Source organism: Ictidomys tridecemlineatus, unplaced genomic scaffold (assembly GCF_052094955.1).
Source record: "Ictidomys tridecemlineatus isolate mIctTri1 unplaced genomic scaffold, mIctTri1.hap1 Scaffold_186, whole genome shotgun sequence".
In the NCBI taxonomy this organism is placed as follows: domain Eukaryota; kingdom Metazoa; phylum Chordata; class Mammalia; order Rodentia; family Sciuridae; genus Ictidomys; species Ictidomys tridecemlineatus.
The window spans coordinates 432,914-458,785 of record NW_027521603.1 but is presented as its reverse complement, the minus strand read 5'-3'; positions in this window follow the sequence as shown (position 1 = coordinate 458,785).

Here is a 25,872-nt window from a genome sequence, read left to right as displayed (position 1 = left end):
TTATTGTACTGTACTGTAGTAATAATCAGGACAGACCGTGTGGGAACCAAAACCATCTTTCTAGGGATATATCATGGAACAGAACCTATAGTACTCCCTTTCTCCTAAATTAAAGTGAATAATTAGCACAGCAAGATTGATATATGCTAATTTGTTTTGGGGATTAGGCTATCTGTGTCATTATAAATGACTTTATACACATAAACCTCAAACTGTTTTTGCTGGTGGTCACTCAGCAAATATTTACTGAGTATAAAGTAGTTACCAGATCAATAAGTTTCAAGATGAATAGACTTTGCTGACAACCTGCTTATGGTGGATTGAGGAAGACATGCAATCTGTCATTGAAAATTCAGTAAAATAAGCTGCTCTACATAAAGTTTAAATAAAAAAGAATTTTGTATTAGAAATTAGGTACTTGCCAAAAATTCAAGACTACTACTAGAACTTTTGAATTTGAGAATTAGTCACCATGATGATGATCAGCAGTTAAAAAGCCACAGCTGTGACTACACACAACTTATAACATTCATAAACCCGCAACATAATGGTATTCCATTATAACTTTCAAATCGCGTATCTCTAAGATCTTACTTGCTAGAAAATGACATAGCAGGGAGTTGATGATCTTTTCACTTCTATAGTCCAACTCTTGTATGGATACCTTTAAATTTTTTTATTTGTTCTAATTAGTTATATGTGACAGTAAAATGCACTTTGATACATCATATATAGATGGATTATAATCTTTCATTCTGGTTGTACATGATGTAGAATCCTACCAGTCTTATATATACATAGGATAAAAATGTCTGATTTAGTCTACTGTCCTTCTTATCCCTATATACCCTTTCCTCCCTTTACTGCCCTCTACCTAATCTAAAGTAACTCCATTCTTCCCTAGCCCTCCCTACATTATTGTGAAATAGCATCAGCATATCAGACAAAATATTCTGCCTCTGGTTTTTTGAGTTTGGCCTATTTCACTTAGCATGATATTCACCAGCTCCATCCATTTACCTGCAGAAGCCATAATTTCATTCTTCTTTAAGGCTGAATAATATTCCATTTTCTTTATCCATTCATCTATTGAAGGGCATCTAGGATGGTTCCATAGTTTAGCTATTTTGAATTGAACTGTTATAAATATTGATATGACTGGGAAAATTTGGGCCTACTTTTCCTTCCTCTCCGTACAATACAGGAAGATTCACTGAGGAATGTGAGCGTACATTTTATGGGCTGTTTAACATTCTTTGCTTTAGAAATATTGCTTTGGAAATATTTTGAGGAAGAAATGTATCTGTCCATTTATACTTAAAGACTTAAATTAAAGGAATGTATTAAAGCCAAACATAAACATTACAGAAAAGGCCATTCTGCCAGAAATGAGCAGTCCTGTGATTTCTTTATAGTAATTTTGTTCTCTAGAATCCTAAATTTCGCCTATTTCACTCAGCATGATATGCACCAGCTCCATCCATTTACCTGCAAAAGCCATAATTTCATTCTTCTTTAAGGCTGAATAATATTCCATATTCTTCAAATGGATGTCTTATTTTATAAGCAATTTGTTTGTTCTGTTATAAAATATAACTGCATTATAATCTGTGCTTTTATACATTTTTATATTTATTAATTTTTAACTGGTACTCTATAGACACACATAAAGGTGGGATTCACTGTGGGTTATTCATACATGTGCATAGCATAATTTGATCAGTTTCTTCACTCAGTTTCTCCCTTTTCCATCCCTTCTCCCTTCCCTCTGTACCCTTTATCTACTCTGCTGATATCCTTTCTATTTTCATGGGACATTGCCCACCCCCTTTCCCTATTTTTTTAGTTCCTTAGTTATCTCTTGCTTCTACATGAGATAAAACATAAGGCCTTGACTTTTTGAGTCTGGCTTATTTCACTTAGCATGATGTTCTCCAGTTCCATCCATTCGCCAGCAAATGCCATAATTTCATTCTTCTTTATATCTGAATAAAACTCCATTTTGTACATATACCATATTTTCTCCATTCATTCATATGTTGATGGGTACCTGAACTGGTTACATAACTTGACTATTGTGATTTGTGCTGCTGTGAGCCAGCAATCCCAAAAGACCTTGCACTTTTTAAATAATATGTCTCTAAATGTTCTCATCCCAAATATGATCATTATGAGAATAGTCAAACGTACAATGAAAATTTTCTGAAGGATCAAAAATAAACAAGTACATGTATTTTCATAGGTTAAATATCCCTTGGAATAAGATAAACACATAAATTTATTTTTAAGTATTAGGTTAATATCAAAAGTTTTTTGCAGTATAATGAAAACTTTAATATAGTTTTCTGGTATTTAAAAAAGAGGAATTTTGTTTCATTCCAGGATTCATAGTTTTACTGCCATTACAGGTCTATGTCTTAACTTTTTCTTTAACTTATATGTTTTGATTTTGTTACTCTGTAAATTTGTATCTATAGAATTCTTATAGACAAACACAAATCAAGTAGTTTGGACCTGATATATATAGTATCACTTATAGCAAATATTTGCTGATAATACTCTTGATGCTAGGTTACTTATCTGCAATTGGTTTCCTTATGCCTCATGTTTGATTTTTTAAAACTCTTTAAGCTGCCATATAGATCTAAGTTAAAACAAATGGCAGAAGTATTAAATCATTAGATTTCTAAGGAGTTTTACTACTTCCCCAACACCCCATTAAAGGTCATATTTTACATTATTGCTCATCACAAGATATTAATCTTCAAGACTTGGATGTGTATGGTTGTGCACTTGTACATGTGTATACATAGCAACAAGAATATTTGTTAGTATTTTGTATTAAATATCAATTTATACTTAGAAAAAATTATAATAGTTTAAATACTATATAAAAGTTCACTGTCAACTTCATTTTATTCTTTACTTCTATTATTATTATAGACAAAATGGATTTTCCACCAACAGTTGTGAAAATTACTAAAACAATAGAATTGTATTTTTAAGGGGATAACCATGCATTTATTTTTGTGTATTTTATCTTTGACAGGGGAAAGCATTCTTGCCATCATATCTCCAAATGACTAATAAAATAGAAGTATGATTTGGTAATTTAAAGTGCCTATTTAAGTGTGGGAAGGAGAATATGATGTTTTTTTTTCCTTATACCAGATTCCCTGTGTCTATAACCTTAAAGATTATAAGACCACAGAAGAATAATATTGGTATCTAAAGAGACTGTACATATTGATAATTTTATTATCCAAAAAGACTATGCAGATTGATAATTTTAACGAATTGTAAAGCTTTATTTATTTAATCAAATAAAATCTTTTCTAGTTGTTTCTTAAATGTATAGAATGTACTTCAGAAATTATAATTGAAAAATCTCTGATTAGCAGCTTCAATACTGGGTATATACCCAAAGGAAATAAAATCAGTATGTTGAAGAACATCTGCACTCCTGAGTTCATTGCAGCACTATCCATATTTACAAAGAAATGGAAGCAGCCTACGTGTTCATCAGCTTATGAATGGATAAAGAAAAATCTAATATCTATACACAAATGGTGCATTATTATTCAGCTATAAAAAAAGACTGATATATTGTCTTTGCAGTAACAGGGATGGAATTGGATATCGTTATGTTAGGTGAAATAAGCTAAGTACAAAAGAACAGGTACCACCTGACCGCATTCATGTGTAGAATCTCAAAAAGTTGATCTTACAGAGGTTGAAAGTAGAATGGTGGTTACCAGGGGCTGGAGAGAGGGATGGGGAGAGACTGATCAACGAGTACTAAGTTTTTACCATAAATAAATGATAAATGTTAGACTGATCAATGAGTACCAAGTTTTTACCATCAATAAATGGTAAATGTTTGAAAGACAGTTGTATTTAATCTGTTTTAAATATTGCACAATATATTTTTGTATTGAAAAATCACTTTACATCATTGATACATATAATTTTATGCTTCAAAGTACCAGTTCAAAATTAAGTTTTTAAAAGTCTAATTAAAACATAAAGAAAAAAATTTAACTTCCATAAATGGGTATTTGTTTGCAGGTGAGAGTTTTTTTTAAGAATTTAAGTATTTATATTTCTTTCTTGTAGATTGACCCAACATTAAGAAAGCATCGAGAACAGTTAGTCATTGAAGTTGGATGAAAACTAGACAAAGCTCAGATGATTTGTTGTGAAGAGTGAACTGGTTATTTTTCTTCACCAGATTTGGGTAGAACCGCCAGCCACTATTACATTAAATACAATACCATTGAGGTAATATTCTAAGAGGAACAAATGCAAAAATGTTTGTTTTACAGGCAAATACTTTCTAGACTTCAAAATATACTAATAATGCCAAATAACAAAAACAACTTATGAGAAAATACATTTAGTTTATATGAATTCAGCAATATATTTTTAGTAATGACAAGAAAAAAATGACTTTAGATAGCAATGGTGCTCTTCTGTCATCCTGTTTCATGAACATATCCTAAACGCTACATACACCTGAAATAGTTGAAGCCTATTGGTGAGTCTTACCGAGTGAATGCCAGAATGATTTTAAGCTGGAGTTAATAGCTTAATTATTTCCTTGAATAAAAAGTTGAAAACTTAATTGCATGTAAGTAAGAAACACTAAAGAAGAGTTTAAGAAACTACTAAAATTACCAAGTCGGCCTGTTTGTACTAGATTTTTAATTTAAGGAACTTTTAAGGCCAATTTGACCATACAATTATAAGAGGATTTGTTGCTTTTTAACAACGTTCTGTTTAAGATGATGTGATACTGTAATATTTTTACTTTTAAAAAGCATATACATTTCTTTATGTGTTTTCATGTACATATATAAGTACATGTAAATACAATGATAACCCGTTGGGAGAATACTTAAATATGAAGAGATTGAGATAGGTCAAGTTGAATTTTTATACTTTTTTCAATAGATAGTCAGTGTTTTTTGGGTTTTTTCTTAAATTCATTTTTGCCTTTTGTACATAAAGTTGTTTTTAAAATAGAATAGAAATCATCAAGAAACAACCCTGTAACTCAGCAGTTTCACTGTCATGTTCTAAACAGGAAACAGGCTCTGAGAAGAGAAGCAATTTGCTCAAGGTCACACAGCTAGACCAACCCTGGCCAAGGAATTCTCGCCCTCCCCCTCCCCTCTGCCCTCTCCCTCCCTCCTGCTGCACCCTCCCTCCCTCCCTCCCTCCTTCCTGCCCTCCCCCTTCCTCCGTGAGGCCAAGAATAAAACTCACAGTTCTACCTGCCCAGCAAGCCAAGTGGAAGGAGGCAAAGCCCAGGCAGAGGAGCAGGGTGGCCGCGGGGCAGAGTTGCTGTGTGATGTGGCAAGTGAGGAGACAATGAAAACCACGTAAAGCAGCTCTGCTCCGAAGAGAAGGAAAGACACAGCCCCCACCAAGATCTGGCCAAGAAGCCGGCAGAAGGGCCCCAGGGAGGAGATTCTGCTAAGAAGCCAGGGTATTGCCTTGGTCTGCGACATTGATGACATCATGCCCACTGGACCTGGTGAGCAAGAAATAGCACCTAGTGTGGACTAACTGATAAGGCATTTGCATATTGGAGAGCAGGAAATAAATCAGACTAGAGTTCAGGGGTCTTCTACCTCTGTGAAATTTCTGGGGGTCCAGTGGTATAGGGCATGGGGAGCTGAGGCGAAGGGCAAGTTGCACGTGACCCCTCACGGTGATTGGTGAGGCTTTTGGAATTCTGGAGGCAAAACAGTCCTCATTTGGGAGTGTTGCTCCACTGATTTACCATTTGGTAAACTTTAGTCTCCAGTGGAGCCTGGAGTCGGAGAAGGCTCTATGACAGGCCCACACTGCTGTGCAGGCTGGTGCACCACTCGGGTGGCATTAGTCAGATTCATCTGGTATTAGCCAGATTAGGAGCAGACAGGGATGCCACCTGGAGCCTTTGGCAGGTCCCCACTAGGTGAGTAGCAGTATGGGCCCTTAGGACTTGGGAGCAAGGCTCTGCCATTATCCACAAGCCAACTACTTTCCTGTTAAGAAGAAACTCTTGGCCTGTTACTAGGCCTCAGCAGAGGCTGAAGTTTGACTATGGTCCACCAAGTGGCCCGGGATGAAGCTGCCTGCTCCATGTAATGACCTGAGTATGACATGACTCGCTGAACCATGAAGTTGGGCATGCACCGCCACATCCGTCACCAAACAGAAGTGGTGAAGACTGGTATGAGAGGCCCTGAAGTCACAAGGACACAGGGCAGTGTCCCAAATGCCCCGGGACCCCACTCCTACAATGCTGTCTCCCCTCTCTCAGCCTGCACCTGTGGCTTCACAGGAGGGTCCCCGGTGATCAGCGGACAGAGGAAGGGAATGCCTAGACCTGGTTTACAGACGGTCCTACACAACATGCAGACATCACCAGAAGGGGACAGCTGCAGTGCTACGGCCCCTTCTCTGGGACACACTTGAAGGACATTAGTGAAGGGAAATCTCCAAGGGCTGAACTTTGAGCAGTGTCTCTGGCCAGTACTTTGCATGAAAGGACAAATGGCCAGAGGTGTGACTTTATCCTCTGGCAGATTTGGCTGCATAATCCAAGAGACAGAAGGAATATGATTTAAAAATTGGTGACAAAGAAATATGGGGAAGGGGTGTGTGGCTAGACCTCTCTGAATGGGCAAGAAGCATGAAAATATTAACATTCCATCCGACTGCTTACCAAAAGGTGACCTCAGTGCAGGTGGATTTTAATAATAAAATGGTAGGATGACCAGTCAGCTCTGTCCCCAGCCACTCTCATGAACAAGTGACCATGGTGGCAGGGGTGGCCTCAGCAACACTGACTTTCAGTCTCCAGGCCAGTCTGGGTATGACCACTGCTGAGTGCCCATCTGCCACAGCAGAGGCCAGCACTGAGCTCTGGCAGGGCGGCATTTGCCAGGATGATCAGCCAGCTCCCTGGTGACAGCTTGATTACGTTGGACTCCTTCCATCATGGAAGGGAAGAGTTGTGTCCTTTTTGGAAGAGACGCTTATGCTTGATTTGGGTTGTCTTCTCTGTATTTAATGCTTCTGCCAAAAATACCATCTGTGGACTGGTAGAAAGCCTTGTCCACTGTTGTGGTATTGCACACAGCATTTTTAGGTTGTTTTGTTTGTTGGTGGTGCTAAGATTCAACCCAGGGCCTCATCTCTGCTAGGCAAGCACGACACCACTGAGCCTCGGCTCCAACCAGCATCGCATCTGATCAAGGGGCTCGCTTCACACCATGGGCTCACTTCACACCATGGGCTCACTTCACACCATGGGCTCACTTCACACCATGGGCTCACTTCACACCGTGGGCTCACTTCACACCGTGGGCTCCTGCTCACGCAGTTCTACGTCTTCCCCTGCTCACCACTGTCCTGAAGCAGCTGGCTCAGCAGAACAGTGGAGTGGCCTTTTAGAGACTCAGTTACAGCTCCAGCTGGACCTTGCAGGGTGGAAGCAAGGTTCTCCAGGGGTTGAGTATGTTCTGACCGGCATCCCATAATACTGCCCTTTCCCCCACAGCCAGGGCCCACAAGTTCAGGAATCAAGGGCGGAGATGGGAGCAGCACTACTCTATATTACTTCTAGTGATCTACTAGCAAAAATCCCCCTCTTGGTCTTGTGACTCTGTGCTCGGCTGGCTTTGAGGTTTTAGTTCCAGAGAGAAGAATGCTTCTGCCGGGGGACACCATGGTGGTTCCATTGAACTGGAAGTTAAGGTGACACATAACCAATTTGGGTTCCTCATGGGAGTCGACAGGCCAATAAGAGAGATGCAGTGTTAACAGGGACCACTGTTCCACAGCAAAAGTCAAGAAGATACGTCTGCAATAGAGGAGGTCACTCAGGGTGTCTTTCAACCTTACCATGCTCTGAGATTAAAGCTGATGGGAAACCATGACAGCCCCCTGCAGACAGGACCACTAATGGGCCACACTTCAGGAATACACCAGGTAGAGAACCACGAGCAGCCGAGTGCTTTCTGAAGACAAGAGGAATACAAAGCACATACTAGAAGAGAGCACTGTGGTTGTCATGAATAGTCTCTCTTTATTTTGTTATGAATAAATTTGCATATATCGACACACATATCTTAAAAAAAAAGAAATCATCAAGAAGAAAAACTCAGTTTATATGAAATCTTGGGTTTGTAGATTTAATATTTTGCTTATATATGAAATATGTTTCAGAAAAACACCTTTATGTGCTCACTGGGTTTTCCTCATTTTTTCAGAAGAACCTATATGTGTATGACACTAGATTTCTGCAAGACCTCTTCACATACTATCTCAGAGCTATGGTTCCTCAATCCCAGACCTAGTCCTTCACTCCTTATATCACCTAATCTCATCTCTCATTGTCTATGAGACAGCCTTTCTCATTTGTCCTCTTGCTAGTAGACTGCTGCCAAACTACACCCTAACACTTTCTTTTTTGCAGTCCTTTTTCAACAACTCTAGACCTGTAGTACCTTTGTTTTTTCTGTATGGCCTTTAACTAATTTTTCTGTGTATTCTCGCTATTCATGTTTTGAGACTCTTTGAATTGCATGTTGTCTAGTTATTTCCCTCTGAATTTTATATGATATATGTGAGCTTATACTTAGTTAATGGCGCAGATTTCCATACGCCTATACTGAGGTCAAGACCAGAATGTTATGTTGAACATTTTTAGACATTTAGTATAGATTTCAATAGATGATTTTACTGATCTTTTTTTGGTTCTAATGGCTTTCTTAACTATGTTTAGTAGTGTTTTTAATGTTTCATAAATTTGATAATATCTTTTGATCTTCTATTTTAATTAAATGTGACACTTACTTTGGTACACCTTTAATGAACTCTTCGATGCTCACAAAACAGAAGGTGACATATTTGCGATAGTCTCCAAAGCCAAAGAATTTGATCAGATCAAGGTAAGATTACTTGAAGTTTCAGTCAGATATGTACAACATAGGCACATTTATTCATTTATGAAAGTTTGAAATTAATTGTTATTCCTGATACAATACAAAAAAGCCATATGGCATATTTGGAGTATCAGCAGTGTTTTCTATTGTACAAGAAAACTCAGTGTTCTAGATAATAATATCATAGCATACCTAACATCATGCTTTGCTTTGTATCCCAAGTCAAGAAATTTAAATAGGTTTTGTATTAATGAATTTATCAAAAAATATATTGTATATGTTTTGGTTTATTTACAATATAGTTCACTGAAGAAAATGTTAAGTGAATGCATGATTCAAACCAATACAGAAATGAATATTTCTTTACCCATATTATAATTTAATGTTATTAACAGTGAAAACTTTAATACTTTGAAACAGTACTTCACAACTTTAAGCTATGAATGCATTATACCATATAAAATTGTATGACTATAATGAATGCATTTGAAGATAATCAAGTTTACCCTAATCAGTCTGGGAAGAGGCTTTACTCTGGTCAAAGAAAAAATGAAACTTCATCAGTTGAAGGATGGTGAGCTCAGATGACTTAATTTTTGTGGCATATCAAATTTTTATGTGTCAATGACAACTTTAATATTTGTAATGAACAATAAAATATAATTGTACCTGCCTCAACATAATTTCATATTATATTTTATAATTTACCTATGGGAAAATTACTGGGTTTTATCTGTACAAGAGTAAAATATTACATTACACTAAAAGACAACCTTAAAAACATGCAATGTGGTTTTTCAATAAATTAGACCAAATATTACTGTAAAAATATTGACTATTCTAGGTCTAACTTTATTCTTTCTCAAGATTTCTTTGGTTTTTTGGTTCTTCATGGTTCCTTAATTATTTAGATTTTTTTTCTATCTCTAAGAAAAATGCTATTGGCATTTGTTAGGGATTACATTGAATCTGTAGATTGTTCTAGGTAGTTAGTTTCTTACTTTTTTTCGGTTAAACGTTTAATTTTATTTCATATGCTTATAAAACAGCATAATGTGTCTCAGATTACAATAAAGTCTACTTTACTGGAAAGTGGAAGCTGGAAAAAGAAGACTGTGATCCAGAATGGGTAGACACTTTTTCATACTTTATGATGGCAAGTTTCACAACTTCACTGGACCTTTATTCCTTTATGAAATAGATGAACTGTGATTACACACATTTATTCTGGTTTTCATGTTGAGGAATTTTTTCTGTGGTAGTCAGTACTCCTTGATTAAATGTCTGAACAGGGCAAACTTAACTAAATAAAACTCCAAAGGAAACAGAATTATTTCATTACATGAAATCAATCAGGGGCTTCCAAATTTTTCCAGTTTGTCAAAGAAAGAAAATCAGGTTTTTGTTCTACCCCAACTACCAATTTATTGTGTGACAGAAGGGACATCACAACTTCTCTGGAACTTTTTCCTAAAAAATTGTATTAAATCATTTCTAAATTCCCCATCATTTCTGAAATTCTAGAATTCTTTGATTTCAGCTATAACCTTATGAAAAAAAGAAAGGTTTTTTTTTTCATTTTTATCATTATTATTTTTTACATGACAGTATATTTTGAAATATTATACATACATAGAATGAGTATAACTTGTTACAATTAGGATACTGTTATTGTGGTTGTACATGATGTAGTGTTACACTGGTCATTTGTTTATATATGAGGATAGGAATGATATTCCATATTCATTCTACTGTCTTTCCTATTGCAGTCACCCCCTCTCTTTGCTTCATTTCCCTTTGTCTAATCCAGCAAATTTTGAATCTTCCCCTCCTTTGGTGTGACTTATCATCCACATATCAGAAAGAACATTCTGCCTTTGGATTTTTGTGACTGACTTATTTAATTTAGCGTGGTATTCTTTAGTTCCATTTACTTACAAGCAAATGCTATAATTTCATTCTTCTTTATGACTAAGTAATATTCCATTGTGTATCTATACCACAATTTTTTCATCCATTCATCTCTTCAAGGGCACCTAGGTTGGTATCATTTGAATTGAGCTGCTATAAACATTGAAGTAGCTGTGTCACTGTAGTATGCTGATTTTAAGTCCTTTGGATATAAAGAAAGGAGTGGAATAACAGGGTCAAATGGTAGTTCCATTCCAAGTTTTTTTATTATTATTATTTCTTACATACATGACAATACTGGAGTGCAATACATTTATATTTTTTTGCATTATGATTATTAATACACCTTTATATCACAATTTATCAAATCTCTGTATTTATAGTGTTGACTCTAGCTCAGCAGTTCCTTTGACACAGAATGTACAACCATTCCAAGTTTTCTAAGAAATCTCCAGACTGCTTTCTGAGTGTTTGCACCAATTTTCACCCCCACCAACAATGTATAAATGAACCTCTGTCATTTTGACTGGGGTGAGATGGAATTTCACTGTAGCTTTGATTTGTGTTTCTCTAATTGCTAGAGATGTTGAACATTTTTTCATATATTTTTTGACCATTCATATTTTTTCTTCTGAGAATTGCCTGTTTAGTTCCTTAACCCATTTGTCAATTGGGTTATTTGTTTTTGTTGTTGTTGTTGTTATTTACTTATTTATTTGGTTAAGTTTGTCAATTTTTGTATATATCCTGGAGATTAATGCTTGAGATGCTGGTGGCAAAGATTTTCTTCCATATTGTAGGCTCTCTGTTCATATTCTTGATTGTTTCCTTTGCTGCAAAGAAACTTTTTATTGATTTTTTATTGATTCTTTATTTTATTTCTTGTGATTTAGGAATCTTATTGAGGAAGTCCTTTCCTAAGCCAACATGGTGGAGCATTGTAATGCATTCTGCTGTCATATATTTAAAAAATCAAAAGGAAGAGTTAATACTCTAGTTTGAGACATTTTTTTAAACAAGTGCTGTTTTAGTGAATAATGTATTTTATAAAATTGGAACAGCTAAAATATATGACTGGAAATTTTTAAGATCTCCATTAATCCCATTATTGGGATTTTCTATTTCTGTCATTCCTGAAATTGCACTATAAAGTTGCACATATTTCTTTCACATTTATTTACTTTATTCAGTTACATAACTATAGAATCATAGTTGTTTGTTTTATCCTATTGGATAAAAGTTTAAATTGCCTTGCTGTCATTTTTATTTTGCTTCTCAAATTGTCTCAGATTTCAATTTTCTGTGAAGACTGGTTGGTAGTTCTTATTTTGTGCCTTTGTTCTCATTTAGATACGTGGGTACTCTTAGGCACAGAAAGTATTGGCTCCGCAGTTTTCCAAGATACAGCCCTCCTAGCGATTGAAAATTACACTACTGTGTTCATGGGACAGCAACCTGATCCTGTACTTTATGGATGGGGCTTGGACCATTATTTTATTATTTTATTATTTCATTTTACTATGAAACCTTAGACAGATCACTTAAACCCTGATGTCTGAGTTAAAACAATATCTTACAAGCATGAAGCATTATTAATCGTCATAGAGTAAAACAATAACTTGGGAACTCAAGTAAATAAATCTTAGGATTTTAATGGTTAGTGGGTTTTCTATTTCCTTACTGTGTCATAGTGACTTAACATTAAAAATTTTTTATCCTCTTTATTTTATAGAGAGCCTTCTGAAATTTGCAAAATAGGTCTTTTAAAGTTTATTGGCAGGGTTTTTTTAAGTCTAAATTTCAAAACAGTATTTTGACATTCTTATGCCTATAACAACATCTAATAAATTAAAAATATATTACATTTCACATAGCCAATATTATATTTTTCTGTACTCTCTATAATTATAGAGATGCATAAGATATCTGTGTGTGCACATGTATGTACACATATCATAGTTTGAGAAGAGGAAAGTAAAGGACACAGAATCAGTTTTCCAGCCCTGGGTTTGGTCCCCAACAGCACCAAAACAACAACAGCAACAACAAAAAAGATGTGTAAACTCAAAAAAGGCCTTTTAATTGAGGATACTATAAGATGGGTCTATGTCTCATTAACAAATGCTTCCCATGTATAGTAGATTAAGAAGCACAGAAATATCTGATGATGCCAGGAAGTGGAACTGCTATGGAGCAAGGCTCAGGTAACCTTTTAGGATTATTGACCTGTGTGTGCAGTAAGTATAGGTCCACTGGATTGGCAGTGTATTGAAGAATGTCAGTTTTAGAATTGCAGAGTCAAATGCAGTTAGCAGTGAAAATAGTCCTAAGGTAATATCAGATTTATCAAAAGAAGTACTTAGTCAAATCATTAATCCAATATTTGTAAGAAATGTTTTGATACAGCAAATGACAGGTAATCTTCAGTATTACTCTTAGTAAAATTCTTTGAAATTTTTAAATGTTTATAATTAAACCAAATGAAAAAAAGGTTAATGTAGCACAACAGGCTTTAGAAAGCTTCTTCAAATCATTCTGCTAAAAAGACAGGTAGATTATCAGTCAATAACATGTCTATCATGACATGTTTCCAAGAATATCAATAGTGTGAACATATATTTGGAGGTTTTGTGTCACCTAAGATATGCTGGAAACTTTTCAATACCTGTAGCATCACTATTAAGATGGATGACTTTGGCACAGTGCTTGGCATATAATAGATATCAGTATCAGAATGAAATAAATATTTCACTTTTTCCTTTCTAGTTTTTTCATAAGAAAAATTTGGAAAAGGTAGATTTATTCTATGTATATAGATTCCCACTTATTTTAAGATTTTCTACCAAATCTGAATTGTCTACCAATAAATGTAGTATCTGTTATAAATATTTGTGTAGTGTTATCAGATTCATAAAGAGCAGAGTGAACTCTAATCTGGCTGCTCTCCTGGCCAGTTTTCTAGAAGCTAAGATCTTGCCATAAAAGCCTGATGACATTTTATTAATGGGTATTTCAAAGCAAATAGTTTTAAGAAATGAGCTTACTCTTGAATGATTTACTCTTACAAAGATTCACACTGTGGTGGAGAAAAGTCATCCTGGATAGTCAAAGGTACAGTTTAACTCCAAAGGATGATGACCAGAACACCCCCTAAAAGAAACCACCATTCCCCACTAGGGAAGCAGCACTGAGCTGGTGTATTTAGCATGTCTGAAACTAACACAAATGTGTGTATTTTGCAGTGTTAAACACCTTTACTTACTCTTGTGGATTTACAAGCAATCTCCCTTCAAGGACTATAATATAATTTGGGAGGCTATTTTCTCATGGGTGACTTTACCTGTAAGCTTTTGTATGACAATTAGATGATGGTTTATTGATGATATGATGCTATTATGAAGGATCATTCTCCCTGAAGCTCCCCTCTGCATCCTCACATAAGAACCCTTTTCCTGGGGGGGGGTGGCTGTAGGAAATGAGTAATGCATAACCCATTTGTGTGATCAATTCACTTAAGCAACTACTGTGAAATGTTAATCACAAATTTAATTTGTACTGCATTAGCATTTTGATTAACTTGTAGGCTTGCTAGCACACTTGAAGTGCTGTTACTCATAGTTACAGCTTGGAAATGACTTTTTGATTAATTAAGTTTGTTAGACAGCAGCTGAGCTTCCTGAATGCTAACCTTTTGGGGGTAAATGTTCAGGAGAAAGTTACTATGAACAACTGTTGCGATTGGAAAAGATTCTTATAAATGTACTTACAGCATTTTAATTATTGACAAAATATTGTATCATTACTTGCAACTGACCTGAACCTTTAAAAGAGTGTGCCTTTCTGTCAAGAAAGATTTTTTTAGGTCTTCCCTACACTGTAAAACTTTGGGGAGCTCTTGAGGAAAATAATGTGTTTGCTAGCAGATGTATGACAACTAATGTTTTAACAAGCTGCCTAGGATGAATTTCCATAGTTATGTTATTGTTTTGTAATGAACTTTTAATTTGAGAATAGTTTTTGATTTCCAGGAAAGTAGCAAAAATATAGAGTTCCCGTATACCTTGAACCTGCTTTTCCTCTAGTGTTAATAGCTTATATACATTAATAAGCTATTTTTGCTATCAACATAAGTACATATTCATTCATAACTCTCTAATTTTTATTTCATATCTTTTCTGTACTCAAGAATTTCATTTAGAATACCACATTACTTAACTGTACACTTCATGTCTCCTTAGACTCCTCTTATCTTTACTGTGACAGTTTCTCATACTTTGTTGTTGTTCCATTAATAACCACTTGATTTTTATAAATCAATGCAATTTTCTTCTCATTATGGACTAACTAAATCTATATTTTAAATCGGATAACAGTATATTATCTTCATATAATTTAACCTGAATAGAATTAGCAACATCACCAGCCATTTTAACCATTCATCATGATATGATTTTCCTGTGCTGTTGCAGTGCCTGTACAATCACTGGTGACATCAAGATGACTCCAAGAGATACAGGGGCCAGGGGCCCCTGGAGGAGGAGGGAGGATCAAGAGAAAAGGAAAAGAGGGTACAAGTCTATAGAATGTGCCAACTATGTAGAAAAAGTCTGGAACATTATCTGTCCAGCTCCACTCATGCATCCTACAGCCAGAATCTTGTCAACACTGATGGTTAAACTGACAGATTTCTCAAATTGAACTTTAGATTTTAGGAGAAATCTTTAATAATAAATCTTAGATCCAGATCTATTAATATACCACTTTATGGTATCATTTTTTTTCTAATGATATCATTTTTTCTTTTAATAGCCTAGGTCAGTGATTCAGTTATCTTACAAAGAAGCTGACTTAATTTGATCACAGTACTCAATTTTCCTATTCTACCCTTAAATTATTTTACTTCAGAATTCAGGCATGTCCAAAAGGTAAATGCTAAAGATCAAATATTCAGATGTAGTTATAACCAATGGTATATTAGAATTAATTTACAAATTTTATGTGTTTAAAACTTATGTTAACATAAGTTTTAAATTCACTCACAGAGATAGTAATTAAATAAATACATAATTTTATCTGCAGTTTGTATTTTCAGCTATGTAAACAAAAGAGAATCAGACGTAAGCCATCTCAAATCCTTTTTGAAACAAGACAGGGTGCAAGTCAGCAGAAGTAATGGGTTATCTTGCAATGAGCGTAGATCTGAGAGCAATCCTTAACTCCATCCCATTTTTTTTTTACCAGAGGGATGACATAGTGAGTTTCAGTTTCCTGTCTGTGAAAAGCAGGTAATACTGATGCCTGCCTCATAGTTGGTATTGTTAAGGATTAAAGTATAGCCATTTGTGAAAGTGTTTTATACTATATATTACTGTACAAATATTTTCATTATATTATATATACATACTGTCTACACAGTCTGGACTTTATATGATTCACCATTTGAATCTTTTCACAATAATTGCATGAGATTCATAATACTTAATATAAAATAGAGAAATTGTCAAAGTATTACCTGTTTAATGTATAATTGGCAATCTCAGGAGATAAGAAGAAAAATATCAGTGGATTTGAATAAATCTTACATTTGCAAAAGTAGTTCTAGCACTATAAAACTGTGGTTGAATTTAAATGCTAGGACCAAGATTGATGAGCTTAGAGAATTCTTGAAATGGATTCAAAATAAATGTTGAGGACATGAAATGTATCCAAGTCAAAAAGCACACCATGACTTTAGGAGCCTCACACCCAAAATACATTTCCTTCTAGAGATTTTTTATTTTCTAAGTTCTCATTGTTTTAAGCTTTGTCTTCTTGTTTGTTTTTGCCATTGCTGTTTTGTTTTTCTTTACCCTTGTATATAACTAAATACTTCAGAAGCTCTTGGACTTCCCATTTTGGGAGGAGTTCTAGCAAGAGTATACTGTCTCTTTTTATTTTTTGCCTCCTTCTTTCACCTTATTCTTCTTTCTCTCCTCCTTTCTCTTATTCTCTTATTGTATTGCTGAAATAGAGGCAGATACACACACCATGTTCATTTCACCTTTCTCTCTGAAACTCTTGAGTTGGCTGATTCTTTTACACCCCACAGTAAGAGTAGACCTCCCTGGGTCTCTCCAACCACTTCCTTCTCAGATTCCTGCTTCTTCCATCTATGCTATTTTTAATTTTCATTGTACATAAGATTTGTTTTCAAGTGTCTCCCAATCTCTAGATCTCTTTCCCCACCTTCCTTAAGCACCAGTTAATAGCCTTCAGCTCTCCAACTTCAGTTCCATCATAGTAGCTTAAACAAATAACATTATGTATATCATAATGATATACATCCCAAACTCCTTTACTCTTATCGCTGTTATATCCAAACCACTTCAACCTCCACCTTTGTGATATCATCTTCCAAGTCACCTCTTTGGCTGCAGCATTTTTGTCAATCAACCTGACTAAACATTTCTGATACTATCGTAAGGGTCCGGAGAACGTCGGAGTAAGAGACCACCAAGAGACCGGCTCATGCAACAGCAAAAGGGGATTTATTGAAGATCCAATCCAGTGTGCTGGGGTTCCAGGCTCACTCAAAAAGGGAGAGTGGCCCAGAGCCCCAAGCAGAGGTCAAGTACACTTTTGGGGGAGGGCGGGGGCTTTGCATACATCAGAACAAATCATCATGAGGCACGGGAAAATCAAACAACAACTCTCAAACTTGATTAGCACATTCATTAGCGGGAACATGTCGGGTGGGGGTGATAGGTTAGCTCTAAAGCAGGTACACATTCAAACTGATTGGTTTAGGCCCTGAGATTCTTATGTGCCAAGCTGCACAGGGTCCTATGTTATTAAACAACTAGATGGTCAGGGGGAATATTTACTGGGCAGTCCCGGGAATTGTTTTAACAGCTACAGGAATTTCAGGTTTTGGGGGTGTAGCATAGGAACTTAACAATACCTGGTTCTTTATATTTTAACTCAGGCTTTGTAGCTTAGAAACTTTACAATACCCGGTTTTCTTACGCTTTAACTTCAATTTCTTTTACTCTTACACTATGACCTGGGATCTCTTCTCTCCTTCTTGATCCCTCAATTTATTCTTCAGTCCCATTATAACCTCACTTGCCACCTAAATAGCATCAGTCCCAGAGTTAGCCATTTTAACAATAATGCTGGGATTCCCTAAAAGATCTTACCTCCTTGGGTAACACCTGAATTCTCTTCTTTCACACCAAAATTATTCATTATTGCTGTAAACAACCACAGGGCACTGCTAATTTCTGCTACTACAGAGTCGTTGAAACTCACAGCAGCTCTAATATTGTTTTGTTGTTTTTCATATCTTTCATTCTTCCAGTAATTATTCCCAACATTTTTCTTTCTCACAGCAGAAGAAATCACCTCCAATTTATAGAGATTACTGAAACCCTCTAGCATCAGTATCATCAGTTTCTGGACCTCAGAAACCCTCATCTTCTGAACTCAGGAGAGTTTTTTTTCTCCATACAGCTTATTTTGTATTTAGTATATTCTACCCCTGACCTTAAGGATATTATAGTCCACCTAAAATGATAGAAAGCACACTTCATAAAAACAAATAATTATATAGTATGAGTGTATTGGTATTTAATCACTGAAAGAGTAAAGCTTGGACAGAAGACATACCTTAAAAAGTACTTAATCAAATTATATTTTTAGGTTGAGGAAAATAAATACCAGGAGTTAAGGGATTTGCCCAAGGTTTCACAGTAAAATTAGAGGCATGGAACTCAAAACTGTCATTCTAAGTCTCTTTGAAGTGTACCACACACCACCTTCAAATCAGTGTCAGATATTCATGAATTATACTGTTGTTTATACTTTATCCAAACTTTAAAAAGTTGGCCTTCCATTTCCTTCAATTCCATATCTGCAGATTCAATCAATGGTACATTAAAAATGTAAAGGAAAGAAATTGTATCTGTACTGAATATGTACAGCATATTTTTCTCATCATATTTCCTAAACAATTAGGTATAGCATCTAATTACATATTGTTTACATTTTATTTGGTATTGTAAGTAATCTAGAGAGAATTTAAAGCATATAGGAAGATACATAAAAATTCTCTACTTTAAATAAGAGATTGATCATCTATGAATTTTGGTATCTGCCAGGGTCCTACAACCAATCCCTCATATATACTAAGGGATGACTGACTATATTTACTTTAAATATACTGTGTTGTCAGGAAAACTTCTCAAAGCTTCATTGTTACAGCTATACCCATTTCTCATGAAATCTATAATTCTAGTTTATAACCCCATTTAAATTCTACACACCTTCCACATTACCCAGAATGTTGTTAAAGTAAATCCTTTGGATTGAATTTGAGTCCCACTTACCAGAATTATGCAGGCTTAGACATGTTTATTTACCTCTTTTAGCCACAATTTCTCCATCTGTGAAATAGGCTTAAATTCGGTATCTTACATAAAACATTTGACAGAATTCTTGGCAAAGAGTAGACACTTAGCAAATGTCTGTTCTTGGCTTTGAGAGTCCTTAGATGTCCTCCTCCATTATTCTTTTCTGTTTTTCCAGATTTCCTGGTAACCTCAATTCTACTCTCTCTACCTCTGCCACAGACAGGGTGCTCATAGAACTCTTTGACAGGATTTCAGAGTCCAGAGCTCCAAACTGTACTTTCTCCACAGCTCAATTTCACCTGAACTTCTTACCTGGCTTCATAGTAGCACCCCAGTTAAAATGTGTTCAAGACCAAAGTCATCACCTCCTTTTCAACCCACCCCTCATCAGCAAATGACAATAGCCCCACTGTGTCTAGTAATAATGATAAGGGTTTTCTTTTGTTACATTGTAATTTTATAAATGCATAGTGTACTAGAAATCACATTTCCACTCTGCCATGACTGGATATGAGAAATTGTTTTGAATCATCAATCAATTGAAATTTGTTTCAATGTGGTAGAAGGTCTTATGCAGTAAGCCCCCATGTATTTTCCCCCTGTACTCAGAATTATTCTTTGCCTGATAGATAGTGTGCCAAGGAGAAAGTAGATAAAAGGTGAAAGAGGATTTAGTATCTACCTAATATTAATGTAAAGTTGCTAAAAAATGTTCAGGGTTCTTTCTCAATGTACTGAAGCAGCCTTTTATTGTTAAGCATTTCATCTCTGTAAAGGACTTCAATGTAACATGGAAACTAAACCATATTCTCCAGCTGTAGCCAAAGCCAGACTCTGGAGAGGAGCATATTAGACCTTATCTGCCAGACAGACTACTATAAAGATAAGGAGATAGAGTCAGTCCTTCCCAGGCTCAGTCATATAAAGGTACATACTACCAGGATACCTCAGCTTATTTACCTAGACCACCCCCATCCTTAGCTCTTATTAGTTAACGCACTTCTGAAGAGTGAAATGAACCTACCCACTGAATTGAGAAGGCCCCCACCTTCCAGTGTGACCTAAGTTGCAGGATGGGATTTTGACCTTCTCTCCTGGCTTTCTTATCACTGCACACCTCTTTTGATGGACCTGTACTTTCCATCCCATGCATCTTCTTTGCCCTTCTACTACTGCCCAGTGTAGAAATCAACACCAAAAAGATCAAAGAAAATTCCTGTTAGAAAGAATGGGTTGACTTATTATGTCTTCATCTTATCACAGATGAACTTTAAAATAGGCCTTTGTCCATTAGTCTCCACTCTGTAGCCTACTATAGTAGGTACTAATATAGTAAGTAGGACATTTCATCTCACCCTCATAGATCACCTAAAAGGAAATATGATACCTTTGGGGGGGGTTGTTGTTGGAGAACTCAGGTCTATTATTCCAGCATACCAAGATGAGCTAGTGCTCTGAAATTCTGGGACCCGAGCTGAGGTTACGTGGAACTTTTGTAGGAAATTTGATATCATTTCTTTTAACCATTAAAACATTGGTGAGTATGAATTACTGACCTGTGTGACCAAAGATCATGCACAGGAATTCTTCAATAAGTAGTACACAGATGCAAAATGAATGCAGTGAAATACCTCCAAGAGACATCACAAAGTGACCTTCACCACAGGCAGCAGATTCTCAAAAACTGTAAGCTTACATTTCTAAGAGCTAAATTAGAAAAAAAACTAGTATAGAAATTCTACAATTTACACAAGTACTTAAACTACACTCTTACAGGGACCAGTAATTAAGTAACACTCTTACAAAGACCAAAACTGTAAAGTAATATTTCTTCTTCATTTCTCCCTCTGATGCCTGTCTGTATCATATAAGGCATCAACCTTTATAAAGCTGGATATTTAAGGTCTTCCTATTCAGAAGTCAAGACCATCTTTATTTTTGTTGCTTTTAGGCATCACATAACAAACTGGACCAGGAAGTTTAAAATGTAACGAGTGAATATCAGGCCTATGAGTGTCATAGCAAGGGGTCTTGCCAGGGGCAAGAGCCAGGCTTCCCGGCCAGGTTTACCTCTTGACTTTTTCAAGTTTCCATTGTCATGGTAACTCCAAGTCACCATTACCCATGCTGACTAATTCCAATTAGATTATAGATTTTATGGTTAGAAGGAACTTTTTTATCTTCCAAAGTTTCAGGATCTGGTCTCTGGCAGTTAACAGATAGTTTGCTTAAGAATGTGACATTCTGTCCACTTAGGCCAGGCAGGGCTGCAAGTATCTTGCTTCTTGGAAAATAAAGCATGTGGAGGTGAAATATGATACCCTTATATTAGTGAGAAGCTTAGGTTCAGTAGGGTAAAGTGATCTTCCTGAGTTATAAATGGGACAGAATTAGGATTCAAATCTGTTTGTGTGTGACATCAAAACTTGTGTTTTATCTTCTGTTTTTTACAGTAACTTAGGCAGAATTTATTATAATTCTTAAAATTTTTAACCTATATTCTTTTGTTTGTTAGTTTGTTACTGGGGATTGAACCCAGGGGTGCTTACCACTGAGCCATATCCTCAGCACTTTTTGTGTTTTAAGACAGGGTCTTGCCGAGATGCTTAGAACCTTAACTACGTTACTGAGGCTGGCTTTGAACTTAAAATCCTCCTGCCTCAGCCTCCTGAGCCACTGGGATTATAAGCATGTACCATGGGCTTTCCAGTGTTCTTTAGTAGAACAGGTATTTTTGAGTGTTCTTTGCTAGGGCTGGAGTTATAGAAAATAATTCCATATTCTTGCTGTCAAGGAGCCTATATGTCAAAGGACAGGTGTGTAAACAAAAAGTCATACTATAATAATGATGACATTCCTCAAAAGCAGCAAAGGCATAGAGAAAGGACTAAAGCCATCTGAAAGAATCAGTGAAGGGCTTGGGATGTGGCTCAAGTGGTAGCGCGCTCACCTGGCATGTGTGAAGCCCGGGTTCGATCCTCAGCACCACATACAAACAAAGATGTTGTGTCCGCCGAAAACTAAAAAAAAAAATAAATATTAAAAATTCTCTCTCTCTCTCTCTCTCTCTCTCTCTCTAAAAAAAAAAGAATCAGTGAAGTTTCATAATATCAGTATCTTTTAAGCTAGACCTAAAGAATGAATAGGAATTTCTCAGGTGAACAAAAGAAATGATATTTGTTTTAAAAATAAATAAATAAAAGCAAGGGTAAATGTGAAAAAAAATACCAGTAATTTTCCATTGCTCTATGTAAGGTGGGGGGATAGCCAGAGAGAAAAGTAAGGACCAGATAAATCAAGGACCATATAGATAGTGGGGTGTTGGCCATCTGTAATGCAGAGAGACATGTTAGTTTTGTTATCCTTACCAAATGATGGCATTGAAGAAATTTAAGCAGGGGAATGACATGACCAGTTTTACCTCTTTAAAAATTCAGTTTGAAAAAATATAAAGTACAAATTAAAGAAAAAATATGAGATTAAGAATAAAGGAAATTTATATAACGTTCCAAAAGTAGGGTCAGTATCAAGTAGTGGGGAGGAGACAACAGAAGCACCAGGGTGGGTTGAGCAGAGAGAAAGGGGTAATATTATTCGGTTCACCACACAAGCCTCAAAACCTTTTATCATCCCAATTCTTGATCTACCAACCTGCCTTTTGTGTAAACTAATAAAAGATAATAGTTTTTTAATTCGTGATATGGCCTTTCATTTACTTCACATGAGAAGCACTTTTTTTTTTTACATTTTCACATCTGAATCATACAATGAAAAATTCTGCGGAAGTCTCAAATTTTATGCAATCTTTCAACTTTATTGTCAAAGCTTCAAAGTTAAAAACATATGGTTCATTCATCCAGCTCTCCTAGTATGTGAATTTTTGGTCTGGAATTTATTTTCATTCAAGTTGTAATGTAAAATCACACGTAAAATGCCATAGTTACCCCACATTACAAGTTATAATATTGAATTAGGTATAATTATTCATTTTTCTTTTCTTTTTCCCTTAGAAAGTCTCAAGAGTTACAACTAGTTTACTACTGTTTTCTGTGTGTAGCATACATTCATCATAACCTGCTTGTTTCCTATACTGCACAGAAAAAGTGCATTTTTCTTCTTTGTAAAGAAAAATATAAATGTATCTTCTCTGGATTTATAAATAAGTACATTCATATGTGTATACACAATCATACATGCACATAAAGACACATATATTTATTATACCAACACTCAGGCTTTATGATGTATAACTAGGAGGTTAACAGGTACTAAATTCATTTTGACCATCCTTTAACACTAATTGGGGTATGCAAAAACTTTGTTCTATTTCCCTGTCATGTATATAAAGAGATCATAGGTTAGTTTAGCCAAATTTATTAAAATAGTTTATTTTTGTAAATTAGAAAACACAGATTTGGAAATTTGCAACTTAGAAGAAGAATGTGTCTCTATCAAAATTCTTAGAAGTACAGTGAATTAATTTTACTAGCACAGCTTAAAATCATTTCAAAATTAATAGATTTTTGTTCAATATCTTATAAATACTTTGCTGACAGTGAGATATTTACCATTAAAGTATCATTGTAATGTTTTGCTAGGTATATCCAAAAATAAGAGAGTGGAGTCTTAAAACTGTATGAAGTAAATGGCTTCACCTGTGTAAACTTCTCCTTTGTTTAAATAAGATTTCACTGTTTAGTTGTGCCTTAAACAAATGCATCCTTCTGTTTGTCCATAGAACATTTGATTAAATGTATAGACTGATATGAATAGCTTTCCATCATTCCACATGTACCACTGACAGTTGCCCCTCTGCCTAGTATGTGGTGTACTATTGTCATTGAGAACAAGACTCTATTCTTAACTTGCTCTTTGGGGAAATGCGTTTCTCACAAGAAAACCTTCTCTCTCTTTACCATAATTGGTTTTCAAATTTAAAAGACTCTGTGAAGGGCCTGGGTTTGTAGCTTAGTGGTGAAGCATTTACCTTGCATGCATAAGGAACTGGGTTCAATTCTCAGAACTGTGTATAAATAAATAAATTAAATAAAGGTCCATCAATAACTAAAAAAAAATCATTTTAAAAAGAAGAAATGCAGCTACTAGTATTCTTGATATAGTGAATTATTAAGTATTTGTTTTCAAAGTACAAAGAGTTTTTACTCTTAAAATTAGCTTAGTGTTTGACTTTTTGTAGGATGTTACAGGAAATTCATTTTGCTCTCCCCATCCAACTGTAGTTTATTTTGTCTTTATTTGGATGAATAGTAATTTAGTGATAAAATGATTGATTTTTTTTGTTTTTGTTGTTTTTTGTTAAAGCTAATGTAAGATTTCTAATGGGAGAGAGTAAATGTCCTGATGTTCTTGTAACATGTGTTTTTTGCCTATTCAGGCAATGCTGGATGGGGCTGCAAACCAAGGTTGGCTGGTGACTGCCCTGAATACCACCAACCTCGTTCAGATGTTGATCCAGGGACGGTGGTTAAAAGATTCTTCTCTTCTTACACTACCAAACATAGAACAGCACCATCTTCACCTTTTCAGGTAATTGTCTTAATTTGCCATGTAATTGTTTTAAGTTTTTTCAATGGATTTTTTTTGGGGGAGTGGGTATTTCTGGGAATCAAACCCAGGGCTTCATGCATGCTAGGCTGTACCATTGAGCTACACCCCCACATCCCCCCAAATTCCCTTATTAAAATACATCCATCAGTTGATCTTTACATTATTATTTTACATTAGTTGATCTTTACTGATCCATTACAATACCTTGTCCTTTTATGATTCATGTTGTCTTGCATTTGTTAGCACCTAGATACATTTCTTTTCTTCATGACTTTTTAAATAAAGACTTTAGTGTGCAAGAAATATCATAATATACATGAACAATTGATAGAAATAGCTACATATACTTATGTTATAATATATCTGGCCTGTTATTCTGTGATTTGTTTTCACAATGAATTATCGGTGTGGGAAACAGGGTTCAGAATGGATATTCTTGCATTAGTCTCTCTCTCTCTCTCTCTCTCTCTCTCTCTGTTGTGTGTGTGTGTGTGTGTGTGTGTGTGTAAGAAAAATAGAGAAAGAAAAAGGGAGGCATAAAAAAGGAGTCAACAGAAATTAACAAAAAATAATAATTATCTTTAGATATTTCAAGAGTTTATACTTATAAAGTTTATAAACTTTTAACACTAAATATAATTATACCCTTAAATTCACCTCAGTGTCTACAATTATGCATGTTCATGGCAAACATTTATTGAGTGCAGGTGAATTAAATTTACAAATATTTAGAAGATGTGATGGAAAAATTGAACCATAGCATGTTTTCTATTTAACGTAGGACTACAGTTTTAATTGTTTTCATAAAATAAAAAGGTATATAAAATGTCTGATATCAAACTTATTATAATCAGGTGGAGGAACAAACTGGAGTCCAACAATTATAATTAATTTTGAGTCCAAGTTCATTCTCTCTCTCTCTCACACACACACACAGACACAAACACACACACATTAAAATTGCACTTTTGAAGATCACATGACTAATTCTGAAAGAATCAGTGAAATTGTGTAGAAGTCACCTTCAGCTGTTTCTTGAAAAATATATACTTACGATCTTT